General features: G+C 44.8%; 1 protein-coding gene and 1 pseudogene across 5 annotated transcripts in view; both read left to right on the forward strand.

Moving 5' to 3' along the window:
• Positions 1 to 17,713, forward strand: part of LRRN2 (leucine rich repeat neuronal 2) — a 98,900-nt gene that overhangs the window by 27,584 nt on the left and 53,603 nt on the right. For 2 of the 5 annotated variants that reach the window (XR_016022778.1, XM_019711389.3), the window contains exon 2: positions 16,344 to 16,430. The exons of 1 other annotated variant lie outside the window; for it this stretch is intronic. The gene's annotated coding sequence lies outside the window, so the exon portion shown is untranslated. Of the gene's footprint in view, positions 1 to 505; positions 525 to 16,343; positions 16,431 to 17,713 lie in introns of those variants that run through there. 2 more of the 5 variants (XM_088801738.1, XM_088801739.1) reach the window with 2 other exon arrangements.
• LOC141569401 (U2 spliceosomal RNA) lies at positions 12,010 to 12,114 on the forward strand (annotated as a pseudogene).

Genomic DNA, 17,713 nt, shown 5'->3' on the forward strand with positions numbered 1-17,713 from the left:
AATTCTTTCTGCCCCCAGACCCTAGCAACCACTAATCTGCTTTCTGTCTTTATGAATTTGCCTGTCCTGGATGTTTTCATATAAATGGAATCATATAATACATGGCCTTTGTGTCTGGCGTCTTTCACTTTGCATGATGTTTTCAAGATTCATCCATGTTGTAGCATGTTTCAGTACTTTCTTCTTTTTTATGGCTGGATAATATTGCATTGTATGGCTTTTTCACATTTTATTTATCCATTTATCAAGTTGATGGACATTTAGGTGATTTTTGTTTTTTAAGGAAAATGCAGAGAACTAGAATGAGCTGTTAGAAATTGAAACTATATTCTGTTTCCTCAAATGAAAATGATCACTTTCCAGATTGCAAGAATCCACTAGGTGCCCAGCACAATTAATGAAGAAGGCTCCTCACAAAGATACAATGTCAGGAATAAAGTGAAGAGTCTGCAAGTATCTGGAAAGAAAAAGACAGGTTTTAAGATAGCAGCAGACTTCTCAACAGAACCTTAGAAGCAAGTACTGTAAGTAATGGAAAAATGCCCTCAAACATATGAGGGGAAGTTATTTTCAATCTGAAATTATATTTCCGGTCAATATATCAATTAATTATGGAGATCAAATAAAGATATTGTCAAACATGTAAATTTTCAAGAAACTTCCCTCTTTTTCAAAAGTAACTTAAGGATGTGCTCCACCAAAACAAGAAAAATGACATGAAACCCAGGGAGAGAGACGAATAGTAAGATTATTTACCACCATAGGAAAAAGCCTGAAAAGATATTGTGGGGACAGAGCCAGGAGTGCAGTTTCCAGGCTCTCGGCCTCACGTGGAAAAGTGCTGGCTCCGGTAGTAAATGGCCATCAACTGTGATTGGATGGCCATCAGCTGTGGCTAGTTGGCCATCAGCTGTAAACAGTGAGCCACTGGCCACTAATATAACTGCCATGGCTATGCTAGCAGCAACTGGGGGCTAGCAAGAAGATGGTCGCTGAGCTAGCAAGAGCGGATTGCAGTTAGCACGGTGGATTACAGTTAGCACGGTGGATTGCAGCTAGCAAGTGAGGTTGATTGGCGGAGTGTGGATTGCGGATCGTGTGGCTCCTGCTTCCTGTGTCTCCAACCCAGCCACCAGCGAGACTATAATGGTTGACTCCCCTACCTATGGCTCCGTGGGTGTTCCTTTTTGGCCTGACCATGTCCTGCGTTCTTATGTGGGGAGTGGGAGCTGAGACCCCGCATGACACCCTGCATGACAGATATGCACCAAAATAACAGTGGTTAGCATTAGGAAGTGGAAAAGGAAATTGTTTAAATTTTCTCCATATATTTTTCCATATCTTCTAACTTCAATAATAGTGGTGTATCGTACCTAAATTGCTGTGTATTTGTCAGCAGATAGCCAGAGGCAGGAGAGAGGTACAGAGGAAAGATGGGACACTCTGAGGGCCACTGGGCTGTTCTAACTTACATTATCCTACATGGCTGGTGCCCAGGACACATCTCACAGCCCCTGGGGCCACATCAGACCTGTGAGCGTCTGTCTGCCCTGCTAAGCTGAGCTTAGAGCTTCCTCAGGACATCTGGTCTTGTTCACCTTGTGTATCCCCAGTTCCTGGCAGACAGCAGGTAGGGAGTCAATGCTTCAATGAATGTATAGAGAGAAAGAGAAAAGGAGGAGGAAAAAAGAAAAAGAGGGAAAAGGAGAAACTTCCACCAAATGTAGACAATAAACTGACTAAGACCTGGAGTAGGGATGTGATAAAGGTTTTGCCAACCTCCTGGTCAGGAAATCAGGTCAATTAGTCATCTAGGAAGTCAGTCAGCCTTGGAAGTCCCTCAGGGTTGCCTCACCTGGGACCAGTGGAGCCGACTCCTGGAGTAAATAATCTCCCAAACATAGAGCTTTAGAGTTGAGAGAGACTAGCAGTCATGGAGCCAAGAACTCTCACATTGCATATCAGTCAGAAGCCCAGAGGGGCAGTGTGTGCCTTTACACAAGTCATTCCCCTGCTCTGGGCCTCAGTTTCTTCCATTGAAAAAAATGAGGAAGCAAACTGAGGTGGCTGCACAGGTGCCTACCAGCTCTGACCTTCTGAGCATCCACAACTTCCCAGGAGGCTGAGGACCAGCTCTCCTTGCTTAGGTGTGGAGGTTGCCCAAGGCACAGACCCCCAAGTCAGGGTAGAAGGTCGGGGAAGGTGTCACCTCTCAGACAGCTCTTTCCATCTGTGGAGGCAGCTTCTGAAATGGGAACAGGTGTGGGACAGCCTCCAGCCAGCTCTTTCTTTCCCAGGAGGCAGACACTGGCCTGTGTGGACAATAAGTGTGGAGACAGCTCACTTATTACGCAGCTCAGAACCACCTCCTTGGGAGCTAGTTCCTCTCCCAGACCTGCAGAATAGGGATGAGGGGAGTGGGGCGGGTTTTTGCATGTTAACGAGTGTTGTAGGTGATTCCTGGGCACACTCTGATTTGAGAAACATTGGATTAAGGGGGCTGGGATTTGGGATGGGAAGTTCTGCACTCATAATCGAAATAGCTATACCATTTATCCGGTACCTACTCCACGTGGGGCACTTTTTGACATCTCTAATCTTTACAACAACCACCCTGCAAAGTAGGTATTATTACTCTAATTGTACAGAAGAGAAAACTGAGACCCAGAGCAATTAACTTGCCAGACATCACACAGCTAATAGCTAATGAGACAAAGAGCCAAAATATTAACTCAGGTCCTTCTTTGCTCTCCCACTACACAACTTGGGCTCCTTGCTTCGGGCCTAAACAGCTGCTTCCTGCCTGTCTCAGTCTGGAGGTAACCAGCTGAACTGAGCAGGGAGGGGTGGGTTCATGTAAAGGTGGAGCAGCTGTTGGGAGGGGGGAGCGGAGGGTATGAGGGGCCCATTGTCCATCTCTGCTTTTCCTCTGTCCTGTCTCTCAGGCATTCTTCAGGCTCAGAGGTGACATTTTGACAGGGTGGGAAGCCAGCCATAACCTGTCTTCCCTCCTTCCCAGCCTCCTATTGTCTCACTAATTAAAGATGCCTTGAATAATTCCCCCTGCTGTGTGCTGCTGGCAGGCACCAACATCCTACTGAGGAAGCAGCACCGCACCTGGTACCCAGGCACCGTGGAGACACCTGGGCCCTGACAGAGACCAGCTGGGGAAGGAAGGCAGAGTAGGGGAGACAGGAAGTAGCCCTGGGGTGGGACTGGGAAGGCAACGGTCATTGTTAAGCACACAGCTGGGAGGAGGGGGAGTCTAGAAGGTTCTGGAAAGGAGAGTTCTTACCTAACTTCCACACCTTAGCTAGAATCTCGTGGTCCCCATTCTAAAGAGTTTTTTGAGCAAGATGCCCCAGCAGCCCTGTCACCTGCTCCTGTATCTGACAGCACTTCCCTCATGATGCTGTTTGTAGTATCTCCCCTGAAAGCCCCCACTTCTGGGCCTTTGCCCTGGCTGTTCCCTCTACTTTATAGTAACAACCACTTGGTTTGCCTGGGACTGAGGCGCTTGGGGGGCACTCAGAATTGATGTGCTCAAGCTAGGAAATGGGGACGAATTGGTCACCCTGCTCTGCCTCATCTTTCCAGTCTCAGTCCCAATGTCCCCTCCTCAGAGGCCTTACCTGAGCACCCAGAGCAAACCAGCACCAAGTCACTCTATCCTGTCCCCCTGTTTCATTCCTGAATTAGGTTTCTATTGCTGCCGTAACAAATTAAGCACAAATGTAGCAGCTTGGAGCAGCACACATTTGCTGTCTCACAGCTCAGTGGGTCAGAAGTCCATCTAGGTTGGCTCTCTTCTCTGCTCCAGGTTTCAAAAGGCCAAAATCAAGGTGTCAGCTTTGGAAGTTCTAGCTCCTTTAGGTGGCTGGTGGGGTGCCGCTCCTTGCTGTTGTAGGATTGAGGTCACCATTTGCTTACTGGCTGTCAACTCCAGATGCCTCTCTTCACACCTAGTGCATAACCCCCTATGTCTCAGGACCAGTAACAGGATATCAAGTCCTCGCATGCTTGGATCCCTCTTCTGCTTCTGACCGGAGAAAGTTCTCTGCTTTTAAGGACTTAGATTTGATTAGATTTGTCCCCCCCAGGTGAGACTCACCCTAATCTTAATGTCCATAACCTTAGTTACATCTGCACTGTCCCTTTTGCCACATAAGGTCACAGATTTAACAGGTTCCAGGGACTAGGGTAGGGACATCTTTGAGGGCCATTCTGCTTACCATGTTCTGAGCCCTTGTCACCATCTGATGTCTTACCTACTTACACGTTTATTCTCCACTTATTGTCCATCCCCCCCCCCCCATAAGTTCCATGAAAGAAGGGATGGTGTCTGTATTGTTCACTGCAGGGTCCCTCCTTAAACAGTGGTTGGCACATAGTAGGTCATTAGTGTTTGTTGAATGAATGAATGAATGAATGAATGAATGAATGAATGAATGTTACAATGACTGTCAGATGTTTGGTGGAAATAGGAACTTCTGGCAGGTCCAAAGAAGCTTCCCAGACCCCACCCCTCAGCTGGGCAGAGGACAGGTGGTTAGGCAGGGACACCTACAGGCAATAGCACCCCCTCCTGGCAGCTGCACCTTCTGACCCGCTGCTTTCCAGCCCTGCCTCTCTGCCAGTGCTCTCCCCTTCTCCCACCCAGGACCCCCAGACCCTCAGTGTCTCCTTGCCTGAGGATCTGGAAGAGCAGAAGCCTGAGGCTGAGTGGCTGGCCTGACGGGTGGTGAAGAGATGGAGGAGGCAGAGACTGCTTTGCTGCAGCTAGGTTCAAAGCTAATCCACCTGGGACTTGAAACAATTAATTTCCCCAATCTGCAAAACGATCAGCTTCTGAGGGAAAACAATTAGCCCACTGCAAATTGTAATTGTCATCTCACTCCTGATTTTAATTTGGACTAATGAGGAGTAAGTGATTCTGGCTCCCTCCTCCCACTGCCCTATGGCCTGGGCCCTCACCTGCCAAGGGACATGTAACCCTCTGCTGCCCACCTTGCCCCAGAGGCTGAGGGACGTTTTCAGGCTGGCACAGGGCTTGGCTGGACAGAGTAAAGCAGGTGCCAGCAAGAGGGCGGGAAGCAGAGAGCGCCTCAGGCCCACGGGGGGCCTGCTATTTACAGGGCTCCGAGGCATTCAGAGATTTAGTGAATGAAATTGACTACTGGCTTGCTCTTCTGTCACAGCCAGTTACCTCTGGCTGCACGGTGTCTGGGGACCCAACTTCCAGGAGCATCTGTCTGCCTCCCTTGGGCCAGGGTGCTTTTGCCTGGCCTTGCTCTTCCCCACCCCCGTACAATTCTCTGATGCCGGGAAGGGCTGCGTGCCCATCACCTGCCAGTCATGGGAGGCGGTGTGGGAAGTGACCTCAGATCATTTAGTCTACCACCAATTCCTACTAAACAAACTGAGGCCTAGAGAGGGCAGGGACTTGCTTTGGGTCAACCCGGGTCCCGGCTCAGCAGGAACACACAACCCGTATGCTTCCTTATTATTGCTTAATTATCCCTTCTCGCCTTGGACATTTCTGTCCTCTCTTGCCCATGATTTACACCCAACACAATTCCTGGCATACTCGCTGATACAGGAGAGGAGAAGGCAAAATCCTGAGTCCCAGTCCATGTTCTACCACATGCCTCGCTCCACTTAGCCTTATTTCTGATTAGTTTGGTTTGATTCATTCATTCACACATCACTCATTCGTTCACCGTCACAGCCGTGTACTGGGAATCATGCAGGGTGCTGGGATATAGAGACAAGACCTAGTCCTGCCCTCAAGGACCTCACAGCCTAGTGGTTTCCAAATGCAGAGCTGTTTAGCCCTGGGTCCCCAACCCCCCGGAGGCTCCTCAGTGAGAACCTCCCTAAATCCTGAGCAGCCACAAGTAAGGAAACGGACCCTGGCTCCCAGCTTCTGCCCCCAACTGCGGAGCGACCCTAAGCCCACCCACGTCTGAGTCACTGCTGCTTGAGGAGTTAAGTTTGTAACCGGGAATCCAGAGTTCCTGTCCTGGCTTTACACCTTGGGGCGAGTACCTCTATTTCTGCATTTTGTGACTCTGGCAGGACCTCATCCCAGCTCCACGTGCTGCCTCCTCACATGCTCATGGAGACAGCATGACTGGTGCAAAGGCTCCCATCGTGTCAGGAGCAGCCTGGGTCCAGGCCTGCCACCATCATCAGGTAACATGAAGCCCCTGAGCCTCTCGTTCCTCATCTGTAAAGTGGAGAAGGTGGTGACCGACTGCGTGATAATGAGGCTGTGCAAGTGAAGGTGTTTGCAAATCAGCGGATAAGCACTGAGTGCCCCATGTGACCCCTTGAATAAAACCTGCAGTTGTGTGCAAGAGGCTCTTGTTGGTATGCCGTGTTTGTCTCTACTACGTCTCACCTCAGATGCCATCCTTCAGTTTGGTGGAAGCACTAACCAGAAGCATGTGGGGAGGTAGAAAATACATGAACTGGGAATGAGGGAGGATGCGATTTCTCCTTTTGGAGGCTCAGCTTCCTGGGCCTCTGGACTGGGTCCTCTCTCAGGCTTCCAAGTCTGCCATGCAGGATTCAGCAGTTGAGACTCATCCAACCGTGAGCGCAGCCGTGGGAGAAGAACAGCTGCATCTGTGTCCTGCCCAGGCCCCTCTTTCACCACCTCCTGACAGAAGGCACGATTAGCTGCTCCTCTCCAACCTTCTCTTTGCATTTTTCCCAGTGTCTGTCACCCGCCACCCCCTGACCCCACCCAACCAGTTACAGCCTTGTATGGTTTCACCACTGCTGTCTTGTCTTGGTGGCTTAGGCTGGGCCACCTGCCCCGAGTTCTTCCTCTCCCTACGCTGCCCCACACCCATGTCTGCCTCCACGGGTTGCCACGTCTCCTTCCTCGGCCTGACCCAAAGGAAGGGTGTTGGGAGGTTGGGTCCACAGCCCCGACAGTGCCCATTCCCCTCAGGGGGCTTAGAGCTCATGTTTTGTACCCATCTCTTCTCACTAAAGAAACCAGTCATTCCAGTATAGCTGGCTCCTTATCACAGGACATTCTCATCATGACACCTACTGATGCAGTGTGACCATTTCCCTCAGGGCCTGGGAAACCTCGTTCTGCATATAGGCTGGGTGGCTGTGAGAAGAGGTGTGCAGTCACCCCCAGCTTTCCCTTGCTCTTATAATGCCTTCTGCTCAAACATCTCATGCCTGCCTGCTGACGAGGTTGGCAGAAATGAAGGCTACTCAGTGGAGAAATGGGTGCCAGACTGGTGGCGGTCACTAGACAGGTCGTCACCTGGGCTCTCCATCAGTGGTTATCAGAGACCACCTCCAGGGTGTGTTTGGCACACAAGCTCCTGGGTCTCATCTCCAGAGAGTTCGATTCCGGAAGTCTGGGGTGGAGTTCAGGAATCTTCGTAATGAATGTCGCCCCGGCTGGCTGGTTCTGGTTCAAGGGCTCCATGGACCACCCTCTGATTTGTATGGACCACCCGTTTGATCCGTATCTGCCAAGAGCTCTTGTGTCCTGATGTGTGAGACCTTGGCATTCAGTCAGAGGTTTTCTACCATCAGCCCCCACCTGGCCTTGGTCAGAGGCCTCAAGGACTAGTTGACCCTAGATCTTCAAGTTGTTGTCAGCACCCTCTTCCCTCCTTGATACCCCTGATAATTCTGACCTCCATCCCCACTGCACTGGCATGGGAAGGTGGGAACCTCAGGAGAGGTGAGGGACTTGTTGGGAGCAGCAACTGGGAACAGGGACAGGCTCTGTAGGAAATATGTTTATTTCCTCAGGGATTAGTCAATGCTATGATGCTCCTGGCTAAAGGTTTTACAGTCTCCTCCACCCTCTCTAGATGCACTGGAAGATCAAGCACTTCTGAGTTCCTTGCCTGGCCTCACTGAGCTGCTTACAGCCCAGGCCTCAGACACTAATGGTGCGAGCGCTTCAGCACAGCCCCTCACTGGTTCCAGAGCCCAGCCCAGAGGACAGTGGTGTCTTTGCCATAAGGCACAAACTCATCATGTCCCCTTCGGGCCACTATTGACACTTGCCATGATTCAGATGAGGAAACTGAGGCCCACAAAGGTTAGGTAATTCAGATGAAGGGCCATATAGTTTTGGGAGGGTCTCAGAAGTCATTTGACCCAACCCCTTCATTTTACAGTTGAGAAAACCGATGTCTATAAAGGGGCAATAGTTTCCCAAATTCTCACAGGGCTGGTAACAAAGCTAAGCATGAAGCTAATTAGTGATGAGGCCAGGAGAGCACTCTTGCAGCTCCCGGGGAGGAGGGGGAGGAGGGGGAGGAGGGGGGCTGCTGATGTTTCCTAATTGTCCGTGTAGCTGGTATCATACCCAGTGTTTTCTACGTATCTTTGTATTCAATCATCACAGCAACCTCACAAGAACACATACCATATTTTCCCATTTGACAAGATGAGGAAATTGAGGTGTCTCGCAGAGGTTAAGAGACTCAACCAATAGTCCTTGTCTAAGTGGTAGAGGTGGGATTTGAACCTACATCTTTTTTTTTTTTTTTTTGCCTCAGTTGTTTTTATTTTTATTTTTATTTTTTCATTCGTTTCAGGTACACAAGACAAATACTTAGACGTTTGTCATTTATATCCTTCACACTGTGTGAACCCCCCTCCCCATCCCCTATCCCTCTGACATCGCACAGAGCCATTACATTTCCACTGTCTCTATTCCTAATGCTGCACTCCACTTTTTATAAGTATATACATACATATATATACATATATATATATATATATATATATATATATATATATATAATTATAGTTGGCATTCATTATTGTTCAGCTTCAGGTGTACAGTGCAGTGCTCAGGTGTCTACATCATCCCTGAGGTGGTCTCCCAAATGGGACACGTGTCCATCGGATACCCTACAAAATCTTTACAACATTATTGATTACGTTCCTCAAATTAATTTTCAAAACCCTGTGGCCATCTTGTGGTTACTGACTGTTTTCTAATCCCCTCACCTTCCCCCTTATCCCCACCCCTTGCCCGTCTAGCAACCCTCAGGTTTTCCTCTATGTCTCCAAAACTGTTTCTGATTAGTTCATTCACTTATTCTTTTCTTTAGATTCCACATATAAGTGAGATCATATGGCATTTGTCTTTCTCACTCTGACTTATTTCACTTAACATAATGTTCTCTAGGTCCATCCATGTTGTTGCAAATGGTAAGATTTCTTTCTTCTTTATGGCTGCGTAATACTCCATTGTATAAATGTACCACAGTTTCTTAATCCAGTCATCTACCGATGGGCATTTCGGTTGTTTCCATGTCTTGGCTATTGTGTATAGTGCTGCAATAAACATAGGAGTGCATAAAGATTTTTGAATTAGAGTTTTGGATCTCTGGATAGATACCTAGGAGTAGAATTGCTGGATCATAAGGTAGTTCCATTTTCATTTTTGAGATACCTCCATACTGTTTTCCATAGTGGCTGCACCAATCTGCAGTCCCACCAACAGTGCACAAGCGTTCGCTTTTCTCCACATCCGCGCCAGCACTTGCTGTTTGTTGATTTATTGATGATAGCCATCTTGACTGGGGTGAGGTGGTATCTCATTGTGGTTTTTATTTGCATTTCTCTGATGGTTAGTGAGGTTGAGCATTTCTTCATGTGTCTGTTTGCCATCTGTATGTCCTTTTTACAAAAATGTCTCTTCATGTCCTCTGCCCATTTTTTAATTGGGTTGTTTGTTTTTTTGGAGTTGAGTTGAGTGAGTTTTTTATAAATTTGTGATAGTAACCCCTTATCACATATATCATTGGCAAATATCTTTTCCCATTCAGTAGGATCCCTTTTTGTATTATTGATGGTTTCCTTTGCTGTGAAAAATCTTTTTAGTTTGATGTAATCCCACATGTTTATTTTTTCTCTTACTTTCCTTGCGCGAGGGGATATATCAGTAAAAATCTTACTCCGGGTAATGTCTGTGAAGTTTCTTCCTGTATTTTCTTCTAGGAATTTTATGGTTTCAGATGTTACATTTAAGTCTTTAAGCCATTTTGAATTTATTTTTGTATATGGTGTAAGGAGGTGGTCCAGCTTCATTTTTTTGCATGTGTCTGTCCAGGTTTCCCAGCACCATTTATTGAATAGACTGTCTTTACCCCACCTGCTTTACATTCCTGCTTCCATTGTCATAGATTAAATGGCCATATAGGCATGGATTTATTTCTGGACTCTCTATTCTGTTCCATTGATCTATGTGTCTGTTTTTATGCCAGTACCATGCTGTTTTGATTACTGTAGCCTTGTAGTATAATCTGATGTCAGGTATTGTTATACCTCCCACTTTGTTCTCATTTCTCAAGATTGCCAAGGCTATCCTTGGTCTTTTATGGTCCCATATAAATTTAGGATTATATGTTCTATTTCTGTGAAAAACGTCGTTGGTAGTTTGATAAGAATTGTGTTGAATCTGCATATTGCTTTAGGCTGTATGGACATTTTAACTATATTAATTCTTCCTATCCATGAACATGGTATGTGTTTCCATCTATTTATTTTTTGGGTTTTTTTCTTTTTTTGTTTTTTTTGTTTTATTAGATACTGGTTTATTATTTATTTCACAATATCATAACTATATTCTTTTTTTATTAGTTTCCAGTGTACAAAGCAATGTAATAGACATTTATCATTTATATCCCTCACACAGTGATAACCCCCCTCCCCCCATCTACTACCCCTCAGACATCACATACAGCCACTACATTCCCACTGTCTCTGTTCCTAATGCTGTACTCCACTTCTTGTAACTATATATATGTATATATGTATACATATATATATATATATATATATATATATATATATATATATATATGTATATATGTATATAAACTTGTAGTTGACATTCATTATTGTTCAGCTTCAGCTTCAGGTGTACAATGCAGTGATCAGGCATCTACATCATCCCTGAGGTGGTCTCCCTAATAAGACAAGTGTCCATCGGATACCCTACAAAATCTTTACAACATTATTGATTACATTTCCCAAATTGAGTTTCATATACCCCTGTCAGACAGAGAAAGACAAACACCACATCATCCCACCCACATGCGGAATCCAAAGAAAAGAACAAATGAACGAACCAATCAGAAACAGTCCAAGAGACATAGAGGAAAAACTGAGGGTCGCCAGATGGGAGGGGAATGTGGGGACAATGGGGAAGGTGAGGGGACCAGAAAACACAATCAATAACCACAAGACTGACGCGGGAACTTTCTTAAGTTCTCAGATGCAACATAGACCATTAATGACTTAAAATGATCATAACTATGTAGAAGAAAAAGTATGCATTTACTCAACATAAACCTCAGGTTTCAAGGTACCATTCTAGTCAAAAGAAGGAACATTGAGAAAATACTAAAGTTTTTTTTCTTTTCCTAGCTCCTTTCTTGTGAGTTAGCTCTCTCACTTTAGATAATACTGGTGAATTTCAATGAAGATGTAAAGTCCCCACAAAGACATTGGAGCTGTTTTCTTAGACCAGCCAGACATTCTTTCCTGAGTCTTTGAATCTCAAGATGAGTGATTCAAGGTGGGGCATTATTCCTGAATGATAGATCCTAGAAAGGGACAGATGCTCTAGCTCTACCCTTTCAGGATTTGATGTTTAGTCTTTGATTCTATCAGCTACCCCATATCTTTTTTTTTTTCCTTTTAACTGAACTATAGACTTTATTTGGATTTCTTCAGTTTTTTTCCTTAGTGTCCTTTTATAGTTCCAGGGTCCAATCCAGAATACCACATTACATTTAGACATCATGTCTTTTCTTGTATATATAATTTTATTAGTTTCAGGTGCACAAGACAAAGCAATACTTAGACGTTTATCATTTATATCCCTCACACTGTGTGCAGCCCCCTCCCCCCATCCACTATCCCTCTGACATCGCACAGAGCCATTACATTTCCACTGTCTCTATTCCTAATGCTGTACTCCACTTCCTGTAAGCATATACAATCGCTTCTCGGCCTTTTGGCTAAGGTCAAGTGTAGTATCTGTTCTTATCAGTTTAATATCTGATACGTCCTCTATCCATCTATTTGTATCTTCTTTCATTTCTTTCTTCAGTGTATTATAATTTTCTGAGTACAGATCTTTTACTTCTTTGGTTAAATTTATTCCCAGGTATTATATAGTCTTTGGAGCAATTGTAAATGGGATTGTTTTTTTTCATTTCTCCTTCTGATGTTTTATTATTGGTATATACAAATGCAACTGATTTCTGAATATTAATTTTGTATCCTGCTACTTTACTAAATTCATCTATCAGCTCTAATAGTTTCTTGGTGGAGTCCTTAGGGTTCTCTATATATAGTATCATGTCATCTGCATATAATGTCAATTTTATGTCCTCCTTACCGATTTGGATGCCTTTTATTTCTTTTTCTTGTCTGATTGCTGTGGCTAGAACTTCCAGCACTATGTTGAATAGAAGTGGAGAAAGTGGGCAACATTGCCTTGTTCCTGATCTTAAGGGGAATGGTTTTAGCTTTTCCCCATTGAGTATGATGTTAGCTGTGGGTTTATCATATATGGCCTTTATTATGCTGAGATATGATCCCTCTATTCCCACTTTCTTAAGGGTTTTTATCATAAATGGCTGCTGGATTTTATCAAATACTTTTTCTGCATCTACTGATATGATCATGTGATTTTTATTTTTCATTTTGTTAATGTGGTGTATCACATTAATTGATTTGCGGATGTTGAACCACCCTTGCATACCAGGGATGAATCCCACTTGATCATGGTGTATGATCTTTTTAATGTATTGCTGAATTCTGTTCGCCAGTATTTTGTTGAGGATTTTTGCATCTATGTTCATTAGAGTAATCAGCCTGTAGTTTTCTTTTTTTGTGGTGTCTTTGTCTGATTTTGGGATCAGGCTGATAGCGGCTTCGTAAAAAGGGTTGGGGAGTCTTCCCTCCTTCTGGATTTTTTGGAAGAGCTTGAGGAGAATAGATGATAATTCTTTTTTGAATGTTTTGTGAAATTCACCTGTAAAGCCATCTGATCCAGGGCTTTTGTTTGTTGGGAGATTGTTGATTACTGATTCAATTTCTCTGGCGGTAATCAGTCTATTGAGGTTTTTTGTTTCTTCTTGAGTTAGCCAGGGAAGGTTGTACGCCTCTAGAAAATTGTCCATTTCTTCCAGATTGTCAAATTCGTTGGCATATAGTTGCTCATAGTGATTTCTTAAAATTTTTTGTATTTCTGTTGTCACTTCTCCTCTTTCATTTCTGATTTTATTAATTTGGGTCCCCTCTCTCTCTTTTTTAATGAGTCTGGCTAAAGGTTTGTCAATTTTGTTTATCTTCTCTAAGAACCAATTCTTGGATTCATTTATCTTTTCTATTGTTTTTCTGGTTTCTATTTCACTTATTTCTGCTCTGATCTTTATTATCTCCTTCTTTGTACTCCCTTTGGGCTTATTTTGCTGTTCTTTTTCCAGATCCCTTAAGTGTGAAGATAAACTGTTGATTAGTGATGTTTTTTGTTTCTTTAGGTAGGCCTGCAATGCTATGAAGTTCCCTCTTAGGACTGCTTTCGCGGCATCCCATAAATTTTGGGTCATCGGTGTTTTCATTTTCGTTTGTTTCGAGATATCTTTTGATTTCTTCCTTGATCTCCTGGTTGACCCATTCATTATTTAGTAACATGTTATTCAGCCTCCATGAATTGGTGTGTCTTCCAGTTTTTTTCCTGTAGTTCATTTCTAATTTCATAGCACTGTGGTCAGAGAAGACAACTGGTATGATTTCAATTTTCTTAAATTTATCAAGACTTGTTTTGTGGCCTAACATATGGTCTATCTTGGAAAATGTTCCATGTGTGCTTGAGAAGAACATGTATTCTGCAGCTTTGGGGTGAAATGCTCTGAAAATATCGATTAAATCCAAGTAGTCCAATGTGTCAGTTAAGGCTGTTGTTTCCATATTGATTTTCTGTCTGGAAGACCTGTCCCTTGTTGCCAGAGGTGTGTTGAAGTCCCCTACTATGATCGTGTTACCGTTGATCTCTGTCTTTATGTCAGCCAATATCTGTTTTATATATTTAGGTGCTCCTATGTTGGGTGCATAGATGTTTACTAGGGTTATGTCCTCTTGTCGGATCGATCCCTTTATTATTATATAGTGCCCATCTTTGTCTTTTAATAAGTTCTTCATTTTAAAGTCTATTTTGTCAGATATAAGTATTGCAACTCCAGCTTTTTTCTCATTTCCATTTGCATGAAATATCTTACTCCAACCCTTCACTTTCAGCCTGTGTGTGTCTTTTGATCTGAGGTGAGTCTCTTGTATACAGCATATACAATGGTCTTGTTTTCTTATCCACTCAGCCACCCTGTCTCTTGATGGGAGCATTTAATCCATTTACATTTAAAGTGATTATTGATACGTACATAGTTATTGCCATTTTTAAATTTGTAGTTAGATTGTTTTCATCTTTCTTCTATTTACAGAAGTCCTTTAAGTGTTTCTTGCAATGCTGGCCTGGTGGTAATGAATTCCTTTAGCTTATTCTTTTCTGGGAAGCTCTTTATCTCTCCATCAACCTTAAATGATAGCCTTGCTGGATAAAGCAATGTAGGTTGTAGGCCTTTGTTTTCCATCACTTTGAGTATCTCCTGCCACTCCCTCCTGGCCTTCAATGTTTCTGCAGAAAAGTCATTTGATAGTCTTATAGGAGTTCCCCTGTATGTAACCCTCTGTCTTTCTCTTGCTGCTTTTAGGATTCTCTCTTTGTCTTTAACCTTTGCCATTTTAACTATAATATGTCTTGGTGTGGGCCTGTTTGGGTTTATCCTGGTTGGAACTCTCTGCACTTCCTGGGCTTGTACGTTGGTTTCCTTCATCAGGGTAGGGAAGTTTTCAGACATTATTACTTCAAACATGTTCTCGATCCCTTGCTTCTTCTCTTCACCTTCTGGTATTCCTATGATGCACATGTTGTTGCGCTTGATGTTGTCCCAGAGGTCTCTTAAACCATCTTCATTGTTTTTTATTCTTGTTTCTTTTTGTTCCGTTTGGGTGATCTCTGCTAACTTGTCTTCTAAGTCGCTGATTCGATCCTCTGCTTCATCTAACCTGCTGTTAATTCCTTCAAGTGTGTTCTTTATTTCGGTAATTGTGTTCTTTAGTTCTAACTGGTCGTTCATTATGATTTCTCTATTCTTCTTTATGGCATCTCTAAGCTCCTTAAACATTCTTATCATCAGTGTTCTGAACTCTGTCTCTGATAGGTTGGTTACCTCTGTTTCATTTGGTTCCATTTCTGGAGGTTTCTTCTGTTCTTTTATTTGGGACATGTTTCTTTGTTTCCCCATTCTGGCTGACTCTCTGTGTTTGCTTTGATGTATTAGGTAGATCCCCTAGAGTTCTTAGTTCTTGCTGGGTTATCTTATGTAGTATGTGTCCTTTATATTTGACTTGCCCTACTTCGTTCTTCTCCTCTGCGTGTGCATCAAAGGTGACTCTTGTCGGTCACCTGGTGCCTAGAGTGACGTTGGGACTGCAGATTTAGATGTGTGGGGCTGAGTGGTCTGGATGGTAGTTTCTACAAAGTCAGTGCAGTTTCTGCTCTTGCCTGCACATATGTGCACTGAGAGTAGCACCACCATCCCTGTGTCCAGTTCTCCTGAGTCTTAGGGCACTTCTTTCGTGTGTGTGTGTGTGTGTGTGTGTGTGTGTGTGTGTGTGTATGTGGGAGGGAGATTTCTGAGCTGCTAAAAGCCCAGAGCTGCATCTGCCACCTACTGCTGATCCCTGGGAGTGCCTCCGCAGTTGTAATTGCCCCGCCCTGGGCAGGCCAGAAAGGGTGGGGGCTGGGGATGGAGGGGTCTCTTCTTTCCCAGCCCAGCCGTGTCACACTCTTCCCACAGGCCAGAAAAGGTGGTGGCTGGGGCTGGAGGAGTCTCTTCTCTCCTAGCCCAGCAAAAATCACACTCTTCCCAGCCTCTTCCCTGGGTCAGAGCTGCACTCCAGTCTTCCCAGAGCCTGAGCACTAAGGCTCCGCTGTAATCTGACACTACTCCTCAGTTCAGGGGCCAGTTTAAGTCTCTGGAAGGTCGGGGGTAGGATTGGAAGGGGTGGGGGGGGGACCCAGGTATGGAGTTTGTGTCCGTTGTCCGGCCTAGGGCCCAACTGGAGATTTCACTGAGGTTATTGCCTCAAATGCTGGATATGCTTCCCCGTCGGCGGGAGAGATCAGCTGTGGGACGCAGGGAAAGAGCCCACCTCCTGGCTTTTGTGTTCTCTGTTTCATCCTGGGATCCCCTGTGTCTCTGCAGCTGCGGATGCCGGCCGCATTTCCACCGCCGCAGATGCGGGCCGCGTCTCTACATCCGAAGGTGCGGACCGCGTTTCCACAGCCACAGGTGAACCTACATCTTTCTGATCCACAGTCTATACTAGCACTGTTCAGTAGAAATATAATGCAAACCACATATGTGATTTTAATATTCGAGTAGTTAACATTAAAAAAAAAAGAAACACATGAAATTAGTAAATTATTTAACCCAGAATATTATCATTTCAAAATGTAATCAGTATAACAAATTTATTAATGAGATATTTTTGCATTCTTTTTCCATATTAAATCTTTACAAGCTGGTATTCATTTACATTCAGCACATCTCAGTTTGGACTGGCAACATTTCAAATGCTCAACGGCCACACAAGGGGCTGCCATACTGGACAGCACAGGCCTGTACTTTTGCTGCTGCTCCGTTCTGCTGAGTCACTGAGAGCCAGTCTCACGTGGCCTCTGCTGCCCCCAACTTCCTACTGTTCTTCCCTTCCCTCCCACCTGCTCATTTCCCAGTGTTCATTCTCTCTCCGTCTCTGTCTCTCCTTCCCTCCCTCCCTCCTAGTGCTGTCCTGGAGAAGGCCTTGTTGTCAGACAAGAATACTTTAAATAGGTGAGACAAAGGTGACAAATGTTCCTCATTTACATTCAGGTTCTATCTGGCTTTTTTGGCCCAGTTGAATGGCACCTCTATCAAAACATCTCATTTGGAAATGTCAAAGTGACTTTTGATAAATCATCAGTCACCCTGATGCCGCTGACAGAGGGGTAGCAGTGTGGTGGTATCTAATACACTGTGGAAGCCATCCTTTGCAATTGCGCAGTGTTTTATTTTTCCAGCGTGGCATGACATCTCTCTTGAAGGAAAGAAACTGTTAACCCTGCCACGCCAGTCCCCTTGAGGCCTTTCCCCCTTAAATTACCAGCCCCTTTTTTGCCTCCTTGCTCCTTTGGTACCTGGAGTCAGAATTTCCCACTCCACTAGGAGTCAAGCCATCCTCGTGGCACCCTCGCAGGAAGCTGTAAAAGCTGCTATAGAACTTGGCTTGGAATCTAGGTGCTTGGGGTTGCTTGGGAATCTAACCTGGGGCCTGAAACAACTCCTGTGTAGGGCGGAAATCCAGCCTTCTGCCTTCTTCCGGGCCATTGCTCCTTCCTGGGCGCCACGGCTGGTTCTCCCTCCCTTCCCCCTCTACCACCTTCCCTCAGTTCCCCCAGCTCTCCTGAGTCTGTTGCTAGCTGCCATCCCTGAGGGGCTGTACTGTAGGTGCCTACCATCCCTATTTTCTCTCAATTCAATAGAAACAAGAGTGGTTTTTTAGAATGGAGCATTCATTAAAAACTAAAGAAAAA

Source organism: Rhinolophus sinicus, chromosome 11 (genome assembly GCF_057876585.1).
Source record: "Rhinolophus sinicus isolate RSI-liver-muscle chromosome 11, RSI-T2T, whole genome shotgun sequence".
Taxonomy (NCBI): domain Eukaryota; kingdom Metazoa; phylum Chordata; class Mammalia; order Chiroptera; family Rhinolophidae; genus Rhinolophus; species Rhinolophus sinicus.